Source organism: Panthera pardus, unplaced genomic scaffold (assembly GCF_024362965.1).
Source record: "Panthera pardus isolate Hobbes unplaced genomic scaffold, ASM2436296v1 HiC_scaffold_22, whole genome shotgun sequence".
Lineage (NCBI taxonomy): Eukaryota > Metazoa > Chordata > Mammalia > Carnivora > Felidae > Panthera > Panthera pardus.
In genome coordinates, this window is record NW_026526788.1 from 48,861,389 (window position 1) to 48,879,838 (window position 18,450).

General features: G+C 38.4%; 1 protein-coding gene and 1 long non-coding RNA gene across 8 annotated transcripts in view; one reads left to right on the plus strand and one right to left on the minus strand.

The window, feature by feature from the left end:
* Positions 1 to 18,450, plus strand: part of ZNF239 (zinc finger protein 239) — a 95,929-nt gene that overhangs the window by 35,931 nt on the left and 41,548 nt on the right. The window lies entirely within an intron of this gene.
* Positions 1 to 18,450, minus strand: part of LOC109264603 (uncharacterized) — an 87,323-nt gene that overhangs the window by 31,681 nt on the left and 37,192 nt on the right. For 4 of the 6 annotated variants that reach the window (XR_008424883.1, XR_008424876.1, XR_008424881.1 and 1 more), the window contains one exon: positions 522 to 792. The exons of the other annotated variants lie outside the window; for them this stretch is intronic. This is a non-coding gene — a long non-coding RNA (uncharacterized LOC109264603). Of the gene's footprint in view, positions 1 to 521; positions 793 to 18,450 lie in introns of those variants that run through there. 6 annotated transcript variants of the gene reach the window in all.

Sequence of the window (18,450 nt, forward strand, 5' to 3'; positions counted from 1 at the left end):
CTCTCAAAATAAATATATAAACATTTTTTTAAGTAATAATGTTCTAATTTTCAGAACATAGATAGCAGTGTAGTATAATGGGTAAGACCATACATAGACTATGGAGACAAACTTCTTACATACAAATCCTGGTTCCACCATTTATTTACTAGCTGGAACTTGGAAAAATCCATCAAAAAAAGCACTAGGTCATGGGGTGCCTGGGTGCCTCAGTCAGTTAAGCATCTGACTTCGGCTCAGGTCATGATCCCACATCTGGGGGGTTCGAGCCCCGCATCAGGCTCTGTGCTGACAGCTCAGAGCCAGGAGCCTGCTTAAGATTCTGCGTCTCCCTCTCTCTCTCTGCCCCTCTCCTGCTCACACTCTGTGCCTCTGACTCTCAAAAATAAATAAAAACATTACAAAAAAAAATTTAAAACATATTGGAATAAAGACTGCACACAAAGGCAAAATTTTTTTAATTTAAAAAATAAATAAACTGTTCTACAGCATAAAGAAAAAGGAATACTTTCTGATTATTTTAATGAAGTAATTATTTTATTTATACAAAAATGACAAATATTGCATCACAAAGGAAAATTACAATTCCATAATTCTAATGAATTATTCATGAAGAATAAGTCTTAAAAAATATATCAACAGAGTCCAGGAACAAATTAAAAGAAGGACACCAGGGTAGCTCAGTCCGTTGGGCATCCAACTCTTGATCTTGGCTGAGGTCATGATCTTAGGGTTGTCATCTCAGGGTAGTGAATTTGGGCCCCACCTTGGGTTCCATGCTGGGCATGAAGCCTATTTAAAACAACAGCAACAAAAACAAAAAACACAAGATATCCAATTGCAGCTGACCCAAGGAAAGTGAGATGGTCCAACATTAGGAAAATATAATTACCTTCATCACAGACATGGAAAACACATTTGAAAAAAAATTTTTGCCTTTTCTTTCCTGACTTTGGTGCAAACATTTCTAGTATTTTCCTATTTATCATAACACTGTCTTTGAGGCTTATGTTAAGGAAGTATGCATCTCTTAATATTGTACAAAGGTTTTTAAAAACCAAATATCTTAAATGGAAAATGGTATGAAAACTTGCAAATATGTTATATAAAGCAGGACACAACACAGTGTTCTCTTAAACCAAAATACAGTTTCCAAAGTCTCAGGTGACTTTGCTTCTTAGGCCATTCTCAGGTATATCCTAGTGAATCAATAAGAAATTTTAAAACTTGGCCATTTTGAACTAAAACTGTTTTTCAGTGAAGCCAAACTACATGGAAGGAGACAGAAAGTAGAAATCCTCTGTTGAAATGAATCTTCCCCATTATCCAATAGCAAAAGTTCATGGTCCTATGTCAGAGATCGTCTGTCCACTATCTTGGAATTTCTGGAATAATCTCCTTTGCTTTCACTTTCTTTCCCTCCCTCAAATACCAGGGCCACTAGGATCTGGGGACTTTGCATCAATACAACTTCTGACTCCAATCTGCATTTCATATTCAGTGCAGTGATGTTATCAGGAAGGTCACGGGATTTACAGAAATACAGCAAGTTACAGAGAATGTAAAGATTCTTTATTGGCAATGTATATGGTAACTTATAAAGGCTGCTATGCAAATCAGGAAACAACAAAGAATTCCTTGAGAAGAATTTCCTAAAACCCCAAGGTTCCAGGTCCACAGGTATGAAGCTGTGAATTATACTACCCATATGAAGTAAGGACCCTTTCCATTGCAGAATCTCCCTTTGACATTCTCATTGGATTTTATATTTATACCATCTTGTCCTTCTGGCCCATTCCTGACTGTTTTGTAGATTTGGCTACATGTATCATATCAGAAGCAAATGACAAGTGAAAAGTAACTGTGACTTATTTCTAAAGATTTATTCTAAAATTGATTAAAATGAAGGTCAATTTCCCAGTACCTTCCAAGAGCAGGCATATCCCTAAGACCTTATCCAAGGCCCATGTCTGCAGAAGATTTTTATGAAATTTGACATGCTGATTCTTAAATTCATGTTTAAAAGAAAAGGGTCAAAAGCAGCTGAATTTGAAAAAAAGAATAAAGATAGCTACATTATATTGAGATTTATTTAAAAGTGATAGTTACAAAAGTGTCTAGTATTAGAGATAGGGATAGAGATAGACAAACCAGCAGAAGAAAATACAGAGCCTGAAAGTAGACCATCAAATAAATGGAATTTGGACTATAACAAAGATAGCATTAAAATAACCAGAGAGGGGCGCCTGGGTGGCTCAGTCGGTTGAGCGTCCGACTTAGGCTCAGGTCATGATCTCGCGGTCCGTGAGTTCGAACCCCATGTCAGGCTCTGTGCTGACAGCGCAGAGCCTGAAGCCTGTTTCAGATTCTGTGTCTCCCTCTCTCTCTGACCCTCCCCCATTCATGCTCTGTCTCTCTCTGTCTCAAAAACAAATAAATGTTAAAAATAATAAAAATAATAATAATAATTAATAAATAAAATAAAAATAAAATAACCAGAGAAAGCATAAGTATTTAATAAATGATATTGAGGCAACTGACTTTCCATTTGGAAGAAATCTAACATCCTAACTTATACATAACTGAAATATAAAAATAAGTTTTACATGAATTTAAGATGTAAATATGAAATGTAAAATATCCCTTCAGGGGGAAATATATACTTGTTTATAATTAGGGTTGGAAAGAATTTTATTTTTTAAAAAAGAGTTAAGAGGAAAAAACTCTAAGAAAAAATATACATTTTAATAATTTACAGTTAAAATTTTCTCAAAGAGGTGGCCCAGTCGGTTGAGCATCCAACTTTGACTCAGGTCATGATCTCGCGGTCTGTGAGTTCAAGCCCCGCATTGGGCTCTGTGCTGACAGCCCAGAGCCTGGAGCCTGCTTCAAACTCTGTGTCTCCCTCTCTCTCTGACCCTCCCATGCTCATGTTCTGTCTCTCTCTCTCTCTCAAAAATAAATAAACATTAAAAAAAATTTTTTTAACTTTCTCAATGACAAAATACCCGTAAATGAAATTAAATGCATTAGGCAGGGAATGGAAAAGCTTATTTGCAAAGCATATAGCAAACAAAGATTTTTATCCACAACATCTGTAAAGAACTCTCACAACTTCTTTCCTAGTGACTATCCTAGAAAAGCCTAAATTCTTACAATTTTTAAAAAATTTTTATTTGAGAGAGTGTGCATGCATAGGAGAGGGGCAAAGGGAAAGACACAGAATCCCAAGCATGGTCCACACTCAGTGCAGAGCGCTACATGTGGCTCAATCCCATGAGCCCCGGGACCATTACCCCAGCCAAAATCTGAAGAGTCTGATGCTCAACCTACCAAGCCACCCAGGCACCCCTCTCACAATTCTTAGAGAAAGCAATGAATGGAAGGAGAAAACAGAATGGCCTATTAACATAGGAAAAGATGCACAACATCAATACTATTCAGAAAAATGCAAATTAAAACAGCAAAAATGCCTTGCAAGAACATCAGGTAACAAAAAATCATAAGTCCAATAATTTCAAGTTTTGGCCATGATGCATGAAAACACGAATGCTCATATACTGCTTGGTAAGAACATAAAATCTGTACAATCCATTTAGAAAGCATTTTGGCATTATCCTGCAAGCTAGTGATTCCACTCCTAAGTGTGCTCCCTGGAGAAATTATCCACGATATGCAAACAGACACATGTACAAGAATGTTCATTGCAACCATTTCTGAAATTAAGGGACATTGGAAACAACAAAAATTTTCATCAATTTTGAAGCAGATAAAATATTATGATTTATGCATACACCAAAATATCACAAATAAATCATTTCTTTATGTAGCAATGTGAATGAATCACATAAAACTAATTTAAGTTTTAAAAAGCAAATTGCGGGGCAGCTGGGTGGCTCAGTCGGCTAAGCAGCCAACCCGATTTCAGCTCAGGTCATGATCTCACAGTTTGAGAGATGGAGGTCCCCAAGTGAGGCTCCGTGCTGCCAGCATGGAGCCTGCTTGTGGTTCTCTCCCTCTCTCTCTGCCCCTCCCCCCCAACACTCTTTCTGAAAATAACTTAAAAAAAAAAAGCAAACTGCATAAAGATAGACAGTTTGACAGCATTTATATAAACTTTTAAAACAGAAAACCTATGCCTTTATTTGACACACATCATTTTCTAGAGTGAACTTTTTACCATTATAAAATGTCCCTCTTTGTCTCTAGTAACATTTTTGTCTTAAAGTCTATTTTGTCTAAGAATAGTGTAGCCACTCCGCTCTTACATGATTACTGTTTTTAAAGTATATCTTTTCCATCTGTCTATGTCCAACCTATTTGTATCTTTGAATCTAAAGTGTGTTTTTTGCAGACAAACTATAGTTGGATATTAATGAGGTTTCCTTTCAGTCCAGTCTAACAATCTCTGGCTTTTTATCAGTAACATTAAATGCAAACAGATTATTAATATAGGAGAATTTATATCTGCTATTTTGCTCATTCTTTTCTCTATGTCTCATGTCTTGTTGTTGTGGTTCCTAAGTTCCTCCTCTACTACACTTTTAAAAATCAAGGAGCACCTGGGTGGCTCAGTCAGTTGAGTGCCCGACTCTTGATTTCTACTCAGGTCATGATCTCACAGTTTGTGAGATCGAGCCCCGCATCCGACTCTGTGCTGACAGCCTGGAGCCTGCTTGGGATTCTCTCTATCCCTCTCTCTCTCAAAATAAATAAAAGATGAATGACTACTCAAGTGTACATTTTAAAAAACAAATTAAAAATAAACTAACCAATACAGATTATTGGTTGATATCATCTTAGGACTTTTAAAGAAGTTAAGGGAGGGGTGCCTGGGTGGCTCAGTACACTAAGCATCCGACTTCAGCTCAGGTCATGATCTCGTGGTTTGTGGGTTCAAGCTGCACGTCAGGCTCTGTGCTGACAGCTCAGAGCCTGGAGCCTGTTTGGGATTCTGTGTCTCCCTCTCTCTCTGTCCCTCCCCCACTCATGCTCTCTCTCTCTCTATCTCAAAAATAAATAAACATTTTTAAAAATTTTTTTAATTTAAAGAAATTAAGGGGAAAAAAGGAAAGGAAAAACATTATAGACTCATATAGATTACACGTGATAAACCCAACAATCCAATTCTATAACTATTGTTAAACAACGATATTTTAAATCAACGTTAAAAACAGAAAAAATAGGAGCACCTGGGTGGCTCAGTCAGTTGAGCATCTGACTTAGGCTCAGGTCATGATCTCACTATTGATGAGTTCAAGCCTTGCATCAGGCTCTGTGGTGATGCTCAGAGTCTGGACCAGCCTGCTTCGGGTTCTGTGTCTACCACTCTCTTTCTGTCCCTTCCCCACTCGCTCTCTGTCTCTCTCTCTCTCAAAAATAAACATTAAAAAAATAGAAAAAAACATTTATACTGTCTTTTATATGTCTTTTTCCACTGTTCCTAATTTTGGGGGTAGATTCAAGTATCATCTGGTTTCACTTCCTTTCAATCCTAAGGACTTTCTTTTTTTTAAAAAAATTTTTTTTCAACGTTTTTTATTTATTTTTGGGACAGAGAGAGACAGAGCATGAACGGGGGAGGGGCAGAGAGAGAGGGAGACACAGAATCGGAAACAGGCTCCAGGCTCCGAGCCGTCAGCCCAGAGCCCGACGCGGGGCTCGAACTCACGGACCGCGAGATCGTGACCTGGCTGAAGTCGGACGCTTAACCGACTGCGCCACCCAGGCGCCCCTCCTAAGGACTTTCTTTAGTATTTTTTTGTGGAAATCTGCTAGCAACAAAAATTCTGTTTTTGTTAATCTAGAAATGTTACCTTGCCTTTATTGTTTTTAATAGACTTTACTTTTTAGAGAAGTTTTAGGTTCACAGCAGAAGTGAGCAGGAAGAAAGCTCCCAAACACCGTCCCACCCCCAACACATGCACAACCTCCCTCACTATCAACACTCTGTAGCAGAATAGTGCATTTGTTACAATTGAGTCTAATTGACACATCATTTCACCCAAAGCGCATAGTTTTTGTTAGGGTTCATTCTGTGTGTTTTATATTCTACGGATTTTGACAAATGTATAATGACATGTATCCACCATTATAGTATCATAAGAATAGTTTCACTGTTCTAAAAATCCTCTGTGCTTTTTTTTATCCCTCCCTCCCCCACCCCCTGGCAACCACTGATCTTGTTACTATATCCATAGTTTTGCCTTTTCTAGAATGTCATGTAGTTGGAACAAGCATAATGTTTGGCCTCATCAGATTAGTTTCTTTCACTTAGTATAATACGCATTTAAGGTTCCTGGGTGTCTTTTCACAGCATTTCTTTTTAGCACTAATATTACATTGTCTAGATGTACCACAGTTTATTTATCCTAATAAAAGACATTGTGATTGTTTCCAAGTTTTCACAATTACGGAAAAACCTGCTATAAACATCCATGCACATCCATACCTTTTTGTGGACCCAAGTTTCAAACCCCTTTGTGTAAATACTAATGTGACTGCTACATTGCATCGTAAGAGTATATTTCGTCACACACACTCCCCCAGTTTTATTGCAATATAATTGACATACATCACTGACATACATCACTGAACATACAAACCAAATGAGTTTCAGATGTACAGCATCATGGTTTGACTTACATACTGTGAAATGATTACCACAATAAGTTTAGTTAACATGTATCATCTAATATAGATACAATAAAAAGAATGGGGTAAAAAGAAAAAAATTCTGTTTTTAAGGAATGATTTTGTTGTTGTTTTCTTTTATTTTTTAAGTTTATTTATTTATTTTGAGAGAGAGAGAGCATGAGTGGGCTAGAGTCAGGGAGGAGGGAGAGACCATTCCAAGCAGGCTCCGCACTGTCAGCACAGAGCCTGATGTGGGGCTCAAACTCATGAGCTGTAAGATCATGACGTGAGCCGAGATGAAGAGTTGGATGCTTAACTGACTGAGCCACCCAGGTGCCCTGAAAAAATTCTCTTTGTAATAAGAACTCTTAGGATTTATACTCTTAATAATATAACACTCTTCATATATATCACACATTAGTGGTAACTATACTCATTATGTTGTACATTACATCCCTAATACCTATTATCTTGTAACTTGAAGTTTGTACCTTTTTTTTAAACTTTTGTTTTAAGGTATCACATAATCCATTTTCTTATAATAAATCAGAATATTTAATCATTTCTTTTTTTCTTACAGCATCTTTGATTTAGGCAGGAGTATTAAATCGAGCTTTTTGATATTGAGAGGTCAGTATTTTTTTTTTGTTTTAAAGGAAGCTTCATGCCCAGCGTGGAGCCCAACACAGGGCTTGAACTCAAAACCATGAGATCAAGACCTGAGTTGAGATCAAGAGTCAGATGCTTAACTGACTGAGCCACCCAGGTGCTCCAAAGTTTGTACCTTTTGACCACCTTCCTCCAATTCCCTTTCCTCCCACCCCTTCCTCCGGTAACCACAAATCTGATCTCTTTTTCTAGGAATTTAGTTTGTTGTTGTTGTTTTTAGATTTCACATATATGTACAGTATTTGTCTTTTCTCTGTCTGACCTATTTCACTTAGCATATGCCCTCAATTTCCATCTGTGTTGTCTCAAATGGAAGAATTTCGTTTTTTTATTAGTATGTTTAGTTTTATTTTAAAAAACTGCCAAAATGTGTTCGAATTGTAGTCCCACCAGCAGTGAATGAGAGTTCCCGTTGCTCCATATTCTCGCCAGCATTTAGTGTTGTCAGTGTTTTGGCTGTGTGCCATTCTAATAGGTGTGCAGGGGAATGCCATTATTTTATAACCTTCATTTTTTCATATAGTAACTTTGCTACATATAGAATTCTTGGTTTTACAGGGTAGTTTTTATCTTTCCTTTCAGCACTTCATTTTTCCTTTTTCTTCTTGAGATATAACTGATACATAACATTGCATAAGTTTAAAGTGTACAAAATATTGATATAACACTTTTATATATTACAATATGATTCCCACCACAAGGCAGACTTTCTTGACTCTTTTATTCTTCTCTGTTTGTTCTGCTCTGACTGGGTTGTTTCAAAATCCCTGTCCTCTATTCTGCCTTCCATTTGCAAATGCCCTCTACTTCTTTTTTTTTTTTTTTTTTCATTTCACGCATTGAATTCTTGAGTTCTAGAGATTCTGTTTGACTCTTTTTTATGATTTCGATCTCTTTTATAAGTACCTCATTTTGTTCATGTATGCTTTTCTTCGTTTCATTGGACTGAGTTTCCTTCTAGCTAATTGACTTTCTTCAAAAGAGCTATTTTGAATTCTTGGCCAGCTAGATCACTAAAGTCCATGCCTATTAGCTCAGTTATTAGAGAACTGTTCTCTTTTGGTGATGACATGCTTTCTTTATTCTTCATCTTCCTTGTGGTTTTGCACTGCTGCTTTCATATTTGAAGTCGCAGACACCTCAAATCACTACTAGTTGCCTTCAGATGGGGTATATTATTCATTGGTCCTGTTATATCTGGAGTTTCTCCACCTTTGTGTGGAAACTCCTGCTACACACTTCTCGTTCCCTCTTGTGGCAAAATTCTTAAGCTTTTGTGTCTTCCCTGATTTTTATAATTCACGAAGCTTGATTGCTCAAACCTCTCCTTTGATTTCCAGAAGGTGGTGCTATAGTTCAAGTTTGAGGATCATCCCACGTCCACAGACGTGGTCTGATTTTCTAATAGCACTCCATTTACTGTTTACTAGACTCACCTGGTGGCCATACTCAGGAGTGTGCACAAGGAGCCAGCCACAGAGTGGGAGATGTGGGTTTAGTGCTAAGGGTGTTCAGGGTGCTAAAGGTGTTCAGGGTCTCCAGGGAGAGATCCTTGGGTGAGGCTCTCACACAAGCTCATGGGCAGACTCCCTACAGAAGTCCTGAGGGTAGTCATCAGAAACGGTTTCCCTTTAATGCCTTTGATCATCTTAAATGCCTCTTTCCTGATCTTCTCTTTCCTTCACACCTCAGAGAAACTGGTTACTCTCTAGCAATGTCTCACAACTGGGGTAACGAGGCACTCACTCACTGCTTTCCTTTTCCCCTGCAAGAGAGGTTGCTGGAAGACAGTTCAGCTTCACTCTCGCCTTAGAGGATAGGCAGTGCTGGCAAAGCTCCTCTTACCTTCTCCACTGCATTCAATCTCATTTTTCCCCCCTCCAACGGCATGCTGGAATCTCCCCCTTAGGAAAACTGGACTTCAAAGTCTCTCTCGTCTGTGGGTATCTGCCCAGGTCAGCACTCCACATTTTCCCCAAACACAGCCAAGAGGGACTGGGGCAGGTTCATTGGCTCTCCTGGTTCTGCAGCTCCTACCAAGGTCTGTCTGCCTATTACTGAATAATTACATGTGGGCAAGACTCCTTTCGCATTCCTTAGCATATGGTACCGAATCCCACAAATCCTACACTTTTGTTCATGACACTTTTGTTCATGAATGGATGCCTAATTAAATGTAAAAGTAGAGAACGAGAAGGAAGAATGTCTGTCACACCATCATGCCGACTCTCCATTCAACTCTCCATTCAGCACTTGTAATTTCATTCTATTGCTTTTGGCCTCCATTGTTTCTGGTGAGAAATCAGCTGTTAATATTATTGTATATGGTAAATTCTTCTTTATTGCTGCTTTCAAAATGTTCTCTTTCTGCCTTGGGTATAATGTGTCTAGCTATGGGTCTGTTTGTATTTATACTACTTGGCATTTATTGGGGTTCATGAATGTGTAAATTAACATTTTCATCATATTTGGGTAGTTTTTGGACATTACTTACTATGTTTTCTATGCCTTTCTCTCCTCTCCTCCTGGGACTCCCATTATTATTTTGTTGATATGTCTGCTGGTGTTCCACAGGTCTCTGAGACTCTGTTCACTTTTCCTCATTCCTCTTGTGTTCTCTGGTGTCTAGGCTGTAAAATCCCTATTGCTTTATCTTCAAATTCACTGATTCTTTCCATTGCCGGCTCAAATCTGATTTTAAAAATCCTTCTACTGGGGTGCCTGGGTGGCCCAATTGGTTGAGCATCCAACTTCAGCTCAGGCCATAATCTCATGGTTCATGAGTTAGAGCCCCACATTGGGCTCGCTGCTGGGCAGAGCCCACTTAGGATCCTCTTTGTCCCCCTCTTCCCCTGCCCTTTCCCTGCTCTCACTCTGTCAAAAATAAATAAAACATTTTTTTTTAATTTTTTTTCAACGTTTTTTATTTATTTTTGGGACAGAGAGAGACACAGCATGAACGGGGGAGGGGCAGAGAGAGAGGGAGACACAGAATCGGAAACAGGCTCCAGGCTCCGAGCCATCAGCCCAGAGCCTGACGCGGGGCTCGAACTCACGGACCGCGAGATCGTGACCTGGCTGAAGTCGGACGCTTAACCGACTGCGCCACCCAGGCGCCCCTAAATAAAACATTTTAAAAGTGTTTTTAAATCCTTCTGCTAATTTTTTTTTTTTTTCATTTTACTTCATTGTACTTTACAAGTCTATACCTTCCATTTGGCTTTTTTAGATAATTTCTATCTTTTTATTGATGATCCCTATTTTTTTTAAGTTTTATTTATTTTTTGAGAATAAAAAGGAGATTGTGTGAGTGGGGAGGGGCAGAGAGAGAAGGAGAGAGGGAATCCCAAGTAGACTCCCTGCTGTCAGGGAGTATGTGGCTCAAGCTCACAAGCTGTGAGATCATAACCTGAACCGAAATCAAGAGTCAAACATTTAACCAACTGAGCCACTCAGGTGCCCCAGGCATTTTTTTTTTAAGATTTTATTTTTAAATAATCTATACCCAGTGTGGGGCTCGAACTCACAACCCCAAAATCAAGAGCTAAATGCTCCATCAACTGAATCAGCCAGGTGCCCCTCATTCAGCCATTTAAAAAAGTTACGTTTAAAGGGGGGCTTGGGTGGCTCAGTCAGTTAAGCATCCAACTTCAGCTCTGGTCATGATCTCGCAGTTCATGAGTTTAAGCCCCGCATCAGGCTCTGTGCTAACAACTCAGAGCCTGGAGCCTGCTTCAGATTCTGTGTCTCCCTCTCTCTCTCTGCCTCTCCCCTGCTCACAATCTGTCTCCCTCTCTCTCTCTCTCAAAATTAAACATTAAAAAAAATTTTTTTTCAAAGTTATGTTTAAAGACTTTTCAATCATAAGTGAAAGTACTCACTTACCAGCTGTTGAGCCTGGGATGAGTTACTTAACCTCTTTGTTGAAGTAATATTATTTATAACAGGGGGTTTGGGTGAAGATTAAATGAAATGACACAGCAGTTCTCAAAGTGTGGTCTCTGGACCAGCATTATCAGCATCAGTTGGAACTTGTCAGAAATGCAAATTATCTAGCCACCCCCCCAAATGACTTTGATGCATCATGCTAAAGTTTGTGAACCACTGGGATAAAGTATTCAAAACATCTAGCACATTGGGGCACCTGGGTGGCTTAGTCGCTTAAGTGTCTGACTTTGGCTCAGGTCATGATCTCATGGTTCATGACTTCAAGCCCCATGTCAGGCTCTATGTGGACAGCTCAGAGCCTGGAGCCTACTGTGGATTCTGTGTCTCCCTCTCTCTCTGCCATCCTCCACTCATGCTTTGTCTCTCTCTCTCAACAATAAATGAACATTAAATAAAAATAAAAATAAACATTTAAATAAACATCCAGCACATGGTAATAATCATAGCTATTAACTTGTAATATGTAGCATGTGAAAAGCATTATGCTAGGGTTTTACATGACTAATATTACTTAACCACCATAACAATCCAGTAAGGTTTCACTATATCCCTTTTATAAATGAGGAAACTGAGGCCCAGGGAAGATAAGGAGCTTAGAGTTGTTCTGTATTCAGGTTTCTTGTTTTGAAACATCAATGTGGTAAGCCACAGATTCACTCACCTCACTCAATCACATGCTTATCAGTCTTATTTATCACCCATTTTACAGATTTTTTTTTTTAAAAAGTGATGCCCAGGGGTGCCTGGGTGGCTCAGTTGTTTCAGCCTCCACCTCTGGATTTCTGCTCAGGTCACAATTTGTGAGTTTGAGCCCCATGTCGGGTTCTGTGTTGACAGTGCAGAGCCTGCTTGGGATTCTCTTCCTCCCTCTCTCTCTGCCCCTCCCTTGCTCATTCTCATACTCTCTCTCTCTCCGTCTCTCTCTCTCCCTCTCAAAATAAATAAATAAACTTTAAAAAAAAAAAGTGATTCTCAGAGAAGAAAAGTGACTTTCCGGGAGTCAAACAGTTAAAGGAAGAACCAAATAATAATAATAAATTTTTTAAATAAAAAAGAATACCTTATTAAAATAGCTAAAGAAATATATCCAGAGAAAATAAATTTGTGTATGACTATTAGCTTCTTGGTGAGAAGAGTTGCTCACAGAGTTGAGGATACTGGAAGCAACATCAATAGCCAACTAAAATACAAGGCATATAATCAAGTGGTTTTCTTTGCTCTGGATGAGCCAAAAGATGTTACTACTCAGTTATTATTATTTATTCAGAATGTCAGTAAAAAGTTTGACAAAGCAAAATCAGATCTATAAATACAGAGAACTGATGGCTGTCAGAGGGGAGGAAGGTGGGGGGATGGACAAAATAGGTGAAGCAGGATGGGAAATACTGGCTTCCAGTTATGTAATGAATTAGTTACAAGAATAAAAGGCACAGCGTAAGGAATGTAGTCAATAACACTGTCAATGATAGCACTGTATGGTGACAGATAGATGGCAGCTGCGCTTGTGGTGAGCAAGGCATTATGTATAAACTTGTCGAATCACTGTGTTGTACACCTGAAACTAAAGTAACATTGCATATCGGCTATACTCAAAAAAAAATTTTTTTTAATTTTTTTTAATGTTTATTTATTTTTGAGAGAAAGAGAGCACGAGCGAGGGAGGGGCAGAGAGAGAGGGAAACACAGAATCTGAAGCAGGCTCCAGGCTCCAAGCCATCAGCACAGAGCCCGACGTGGGGCTTGAACCCAGGAACCGTGAGATCATGACCTGAGCCAAAGTCAGATGCTTAACCGACTGAGCCACCCAAGTGCCCCTATACTCAAAAAAATTTTAACTAATAAGTTTGAAATCATTGGAGAATTAGTTCCTATGAAATACAGAAGAGAGTATTTTCAAATAGTTTGTGAAAACACTAATTCAGTACAACTTGATGTAAAATCTGCTAACATGTGTTACAACTGATAATAATGAAAATATAAAGCAGAAAAAGGTTGGCCGAAGTAAGAGAGAGGTCTTGGGCATGTTGTGTGTGCCTGAAGTATCTGTGGAACAAGCAGACAGACATCTTCAGGAGGCCGCTGGATGTATGGTTCTGAACTCAGGAGGGAAGCCCGAGATGAAAATTAATTTCACTTGTTTTTATCTTTTTATCTTTGGGTGCCTGTGGCTCAGTCAGTTAAGCATCCAACTCTCGATTTAGGCTCAGGTCATGATCTCATAGTTCGTGAGTTAGAGCTGCACATTGGGCTCTGCGGTGACTGTGCAGAGCCTGCTTGGGATTTTCTCTCTCCCTCTCTCTCTCCCTCTGAAAAATAAACATTAAAAAAAAAAGGGGGGCATAATGGTAAGAACTAAGATAATCAAAACCACAACATGGATAAAACAAAATCACAGCAAGAAATGGAAGAAAATCTGCTTTTAGTTCCAAATGGTGCTTTTACAGATTTTAGAAAACTGCCTAAGAACTGACTTCAATAACAAAGAACCATCAAACCTCAAGAAATAATTCTCGAAAATTGAAAAATTTGACTACTGAATTGTGAAAAACAAAATCAAAACTCTTAACGGGAGGCCTGAAATAGAATGGATAGACATAAATGACTAATTCTGCAAATATCCTAGAATGTAGACTAAAAGAGAGACTGCCAAATGCATATGGGAGGGAGGTCGAGCGTTCCTTCTTGATAATATGAAAAAGTAAGTTTTCCAGCTTATTAGTCATCACAAAAGTAGAAACTGACTTGCCCTCTACTATCTATTGAGTAGAGAGACATAACAGCCTGTCAAATTACTCAAGAAATACACAACCTAGATCAAGAAAAGGAAAATGACCACCCCATATAAGAGGAACCAGAATCCTGAGCAAAGAAGTCTAAGCAAAGTAATTTGTAGACAAAGACAATGATATTGGCTGACATATCCAGAAAAGTTAACATGTAAACAATAAGGATTCCAGTAAATGAAAGGAACAGATGGAAGAGAATTAATCATAAATAAGATACTTTCATAGTGAAAGCCTTTTTTTATGTTTCCTTTTTTTTAATTTAATTTTTTTTTAATTTACATCCAAATTAGTTAGCATATAGTGCAACAATGATTTCAGGAGTAGATTCCTTAGTGCCCCTGACCCATTTAGCCCATCCCCCTCTCACAACCCCTCCAGCAGCCCTCTGTTTGTTCTCCATATTTAAGAGTCTCTTCTGTTTTGTCCTCCTCCCTGTTTTTATATGATTTTTGTTTCCCTTCCCTTATGTTCATCTGTTTTATCTCTTAAAGTCCTCATATGAGTGAAGTCATATGATATTTGTCTTTCTCTGATTGACTAATTTCACTTAGCATAGTACTCTCCAGTTCCATCCATGTAGTTGCAAATGGCAAGATTTCATTTGTTTTGATTGCCCAGTAATACTCCATTGTATATATATACCACATCTTCTTTATCCATTCATCCATCAATGGACATTTGGGCTCTTTCCATACTTTAGCTATTACTGATAGTGCTGCTATAAACATTGGGGTGCATGTGTCCCTTTGAAACAGCACACCTGTATCCCTTGGATAGATACCTAGTAGAGCAATTGCTGGGTCTAGGGTAGTTCTATTTTTAGTTTTTTGAGGAATCTCCATACTGTTTTCCAGAGTGGCTGCACCAGCTTGCATTCCCACCAACAATGCAAAAGAGATCCTCTTTCTCTGCATCCTCGCCAACATCTATTGTTTCCTGAGTTGTTAATGTTAGCCATTCTGACAGTGTAAGGTGGTATCTCATTGTGGTTTTGATTTGTATTTCCCTGATGATGAGTGACGTTGAGCATTTTTTCATGTGTCGGTTGGCCATCTGGATGTCTTCTTTGGAGAAGTGTCTATTCATGTCTTTTGCCCATTTCTTCACTGGATTATTTATTTTTGGGGTGTTTAGTTTGATAAGTTCTTTATAGATTTTGGATACTAATCCTTCATCTGATATGTCATTTGCAAATATCTTCTCCCATTCTGTCGGTTGCATTTTAGTTTTGCTGATTGTTTCCTTCTCTGTGCAGAAAGCTTTTATTTTGATGAGGTCTCAGTAGTTCATTTTTGCTTTTGTTTCCCTTGCCTCCAAAGACGTGTTGAGTAAAAAGTTGCTGTGGCCAAGATCAAAGAGGTTTTTGCCTGCTTTCTCCTCAAGGATTTTGATGGCTTCCTGTTTACATTTAGGTCTTTCATCCATTTTGAGTTTATTTTTGTGTATGGTGTAAGAAAGTGGCCCAAGTTCAGTCTTCTGCATCTCACTGTCCAGTTTTCCCAGCACCACTTGCTGAAGAGACTGTCTTTATTCCATTGGATATTCTTTCCTGCTTTGTCAAAGATTAGTTGGTCATACATTTGAGGGTCCATTTCTTGGTTCTCTATTCTGTTCCATTGATCTGAGTGTCTGTTCTTGTGCCAGTACCATACTGTCTTGATTACAGCTTTGTAGTATAGCTTGAAGTCTGAGATGGTGATGCCTCCTGCTTTGGTTTTCTTTTTCAAGATCGCTTTGGCTATTCTGGGTCTTTTCTGGTTCCATAAAAATTTTAGGATTATTTTTTCTATCTCTGTGAAGAATGCTGGTGTTATTTTGATAGGGATTGCATTGAATATGTAGACTGCTTTGGGTAATATCGACATCTTAACAATATTTGTTCCTCCTATCCAGGAGCATGGAATCTTTTTCCATTTTTTTTGTGTCTTCTTCAATTTATTTCATAAGCTTTCTATAGTTTTCAGTGTATAGATTTTTCACCTCCTTGGTTAGATTTATTCCTAGGTATTTTATAGTTTTTTGTGCAACTGTAAATGGGATCGATTCCTTGATTTCTCTTTCTGTCGCTTCATTGTTGGTGTATAGGAATGCAACCGATTTCTGTGCATTGATTTTATATCCTGCAACTTTGCTGAATTCATGAATCAATTCCAGCAGGGTTTTTTTTGTGGAATCTTTTGGGTTTTCCATATAGAGTATCATGTTATCTGCGAAGAGTGTAAGTTTGACCTCCTGCTGGCTGATTTGGATGCCTTTTATTTCTTTGTGTTGTCTGATTGCAGAGGCTAAGACTTCCGATACTATGTTGAACAACAGTGGTGAACGTGGACATCCCTGTCTTGTTCCTGACCTTAGGGGGAAAGCTCTCAGTTTTTCCCCATTGAGGATGATATTAGTGTTGGGTCATTCATATATGGCTTTTATGATCTCGAGGTATGCTCCTTCTATCCCTACCTTCTTGAGACTTTTTATCAAGAAAGGATGCTGTATTTTGTCAAATGCTTTCTCTGCATCTATTGAGAGGATCATATGGTTCTTGTCCTTTCTTTTATTGATGTGATGAATCACGTTAATTGTTTTGCAGATATTGAACCAGCCCTGCATCTGAGGTATAAATCCCACTTGGTCGTGGTGAATAATTTTTGTAATGTACTGTTGGATCCGGTTGGCTAATATCTTGTTAGGGTTTTTTCATCCATGTTCATCAGGGAAATTGATCTATAGTTCTCCTTTTTAATGGGGTCCCTGTCTGGTTTTGGAATCAAGGTAATACTGGCCTCATAGAATGAGTTTGGAAGTTTTCCTTCCATTTCTATTTTTTGGAACAGCTTCAAGAGAATAGGTGTTAACTCTTCCTTAAATGTTTGGTAGAATTCCCCTGGAAAGCCTTTGTCCCTGGACCCTCGTTTTTTGGGAGACTTTTGATTACTTATTCGATTTCCTTACTGGTTATGGGTCTGTTCAAATATTCTATTCTTCCTGTTTCAGTTTTGGTAGTGTATATGTTTCTAGGAATTTGTCCATTTCTTCCAGATTGCCCCTTTTATTGGCATATAATTGCTCATAATATTCTCTTATTATTGCTTTTATTTCTGCTGTGTTGGTTGTGATCTCTCCTCTTTCATTCTTGATTTTATTTATTTAGGTCCTTTCCTTTTTCTTTTTGATCAAACTGGCTAGTGGTTTATCAATTTTGTTAATTCTTTCAAAGAACCAGCTTCTGGTTTCATTGATCTGTTCTACTGGTTTTGTTTTGTTCTTGGTTTTGTTTTTGTTTTTTTGGTTCCGATAGCATTAATTTCTGCTCTAATCTTTATTATTTCCTGTCTTCTGCTGGTTTCAGGTTTTATTTGCTGTTCTTTTTCCAGCTCCTCAAGGCGTAAGGTTAGGTTGTGTATCTGAGACCTTTCTTCCTTCTTTAGGAAGGCCTGGATTGCTATATACTTTCCTCTTATGACTGCCTTTGCTGCGTCCCAGAGGTTTGGGGTTGTGGTGTTATCATTTTCATTGACTTCCATATACTTTTTAGCTTCCTCTTTAACTGCTTGGTTAGCCCATTCATTCTTTAGTAGGATGTTCTTCAGTCTCCAAGTATTTGTTACCTTTCCAAATTTTTTCTTGTGGTCGATTTCGAGTTTCATCGTGTTGTGGTCTGAAAATATGCACGGTATGATCTCAATCTTTTTGCACTTGCTGAGGGCTGATTTGTGTCCCAGTATGTGGTCTATTCTGGAGAACATTCCATGTGCACTGGAGAAGAATGTGTATTCCGCTGCTTTAGGATGAAATGTTCTGAAAATATCTGTTAAGTCCATCTGGTCCAGTGTGTCATTCAAAGCCATTGTTTCCTTGTTGATTTCTTGATTAGATTATCTGTCCATTGCTGTGAATGGCATGTTGAAGTCTCCTACTATTATGGTATTATTATCGATGAGTTTCTTTATGTTTGTGGTTAATCGATTTATATTTGGGTGCTCTCACATTTGGAGCATAAATGTTTACAATTGTAGGGTCTTCTTGGTGGATAGACCCCTTAACTATGATATAATGCCTTTGTTCATCTCTTGATACAGTTTTCATTTTAAAGTCTACATTGTTAGATATATGGAGTATGGCTACTCCAGCTTTCTTTTGTTGACCATTAGCATGACAGATGGTTCTCCTTACTTTCTTTTTTAAATTTTTTAAAATGTTTTATTTTTTTGAAGAAGAGAGAGACAGAGCATGAGCGGGGGAGGAGCAAAGAGAGAGGGAGACATAGAATTTGAAGCAGGCTCCGGGCTCTAAGCTGTCAGCACAGAGCCCGATGCAGGGCTCAAACTCACAAACTGTGAGATCATCACCTGAGCCGAATCAGACACTTAACTGACTGAGGTACCCAGGCACCCCATCTATCGCCTTACTTTCAATC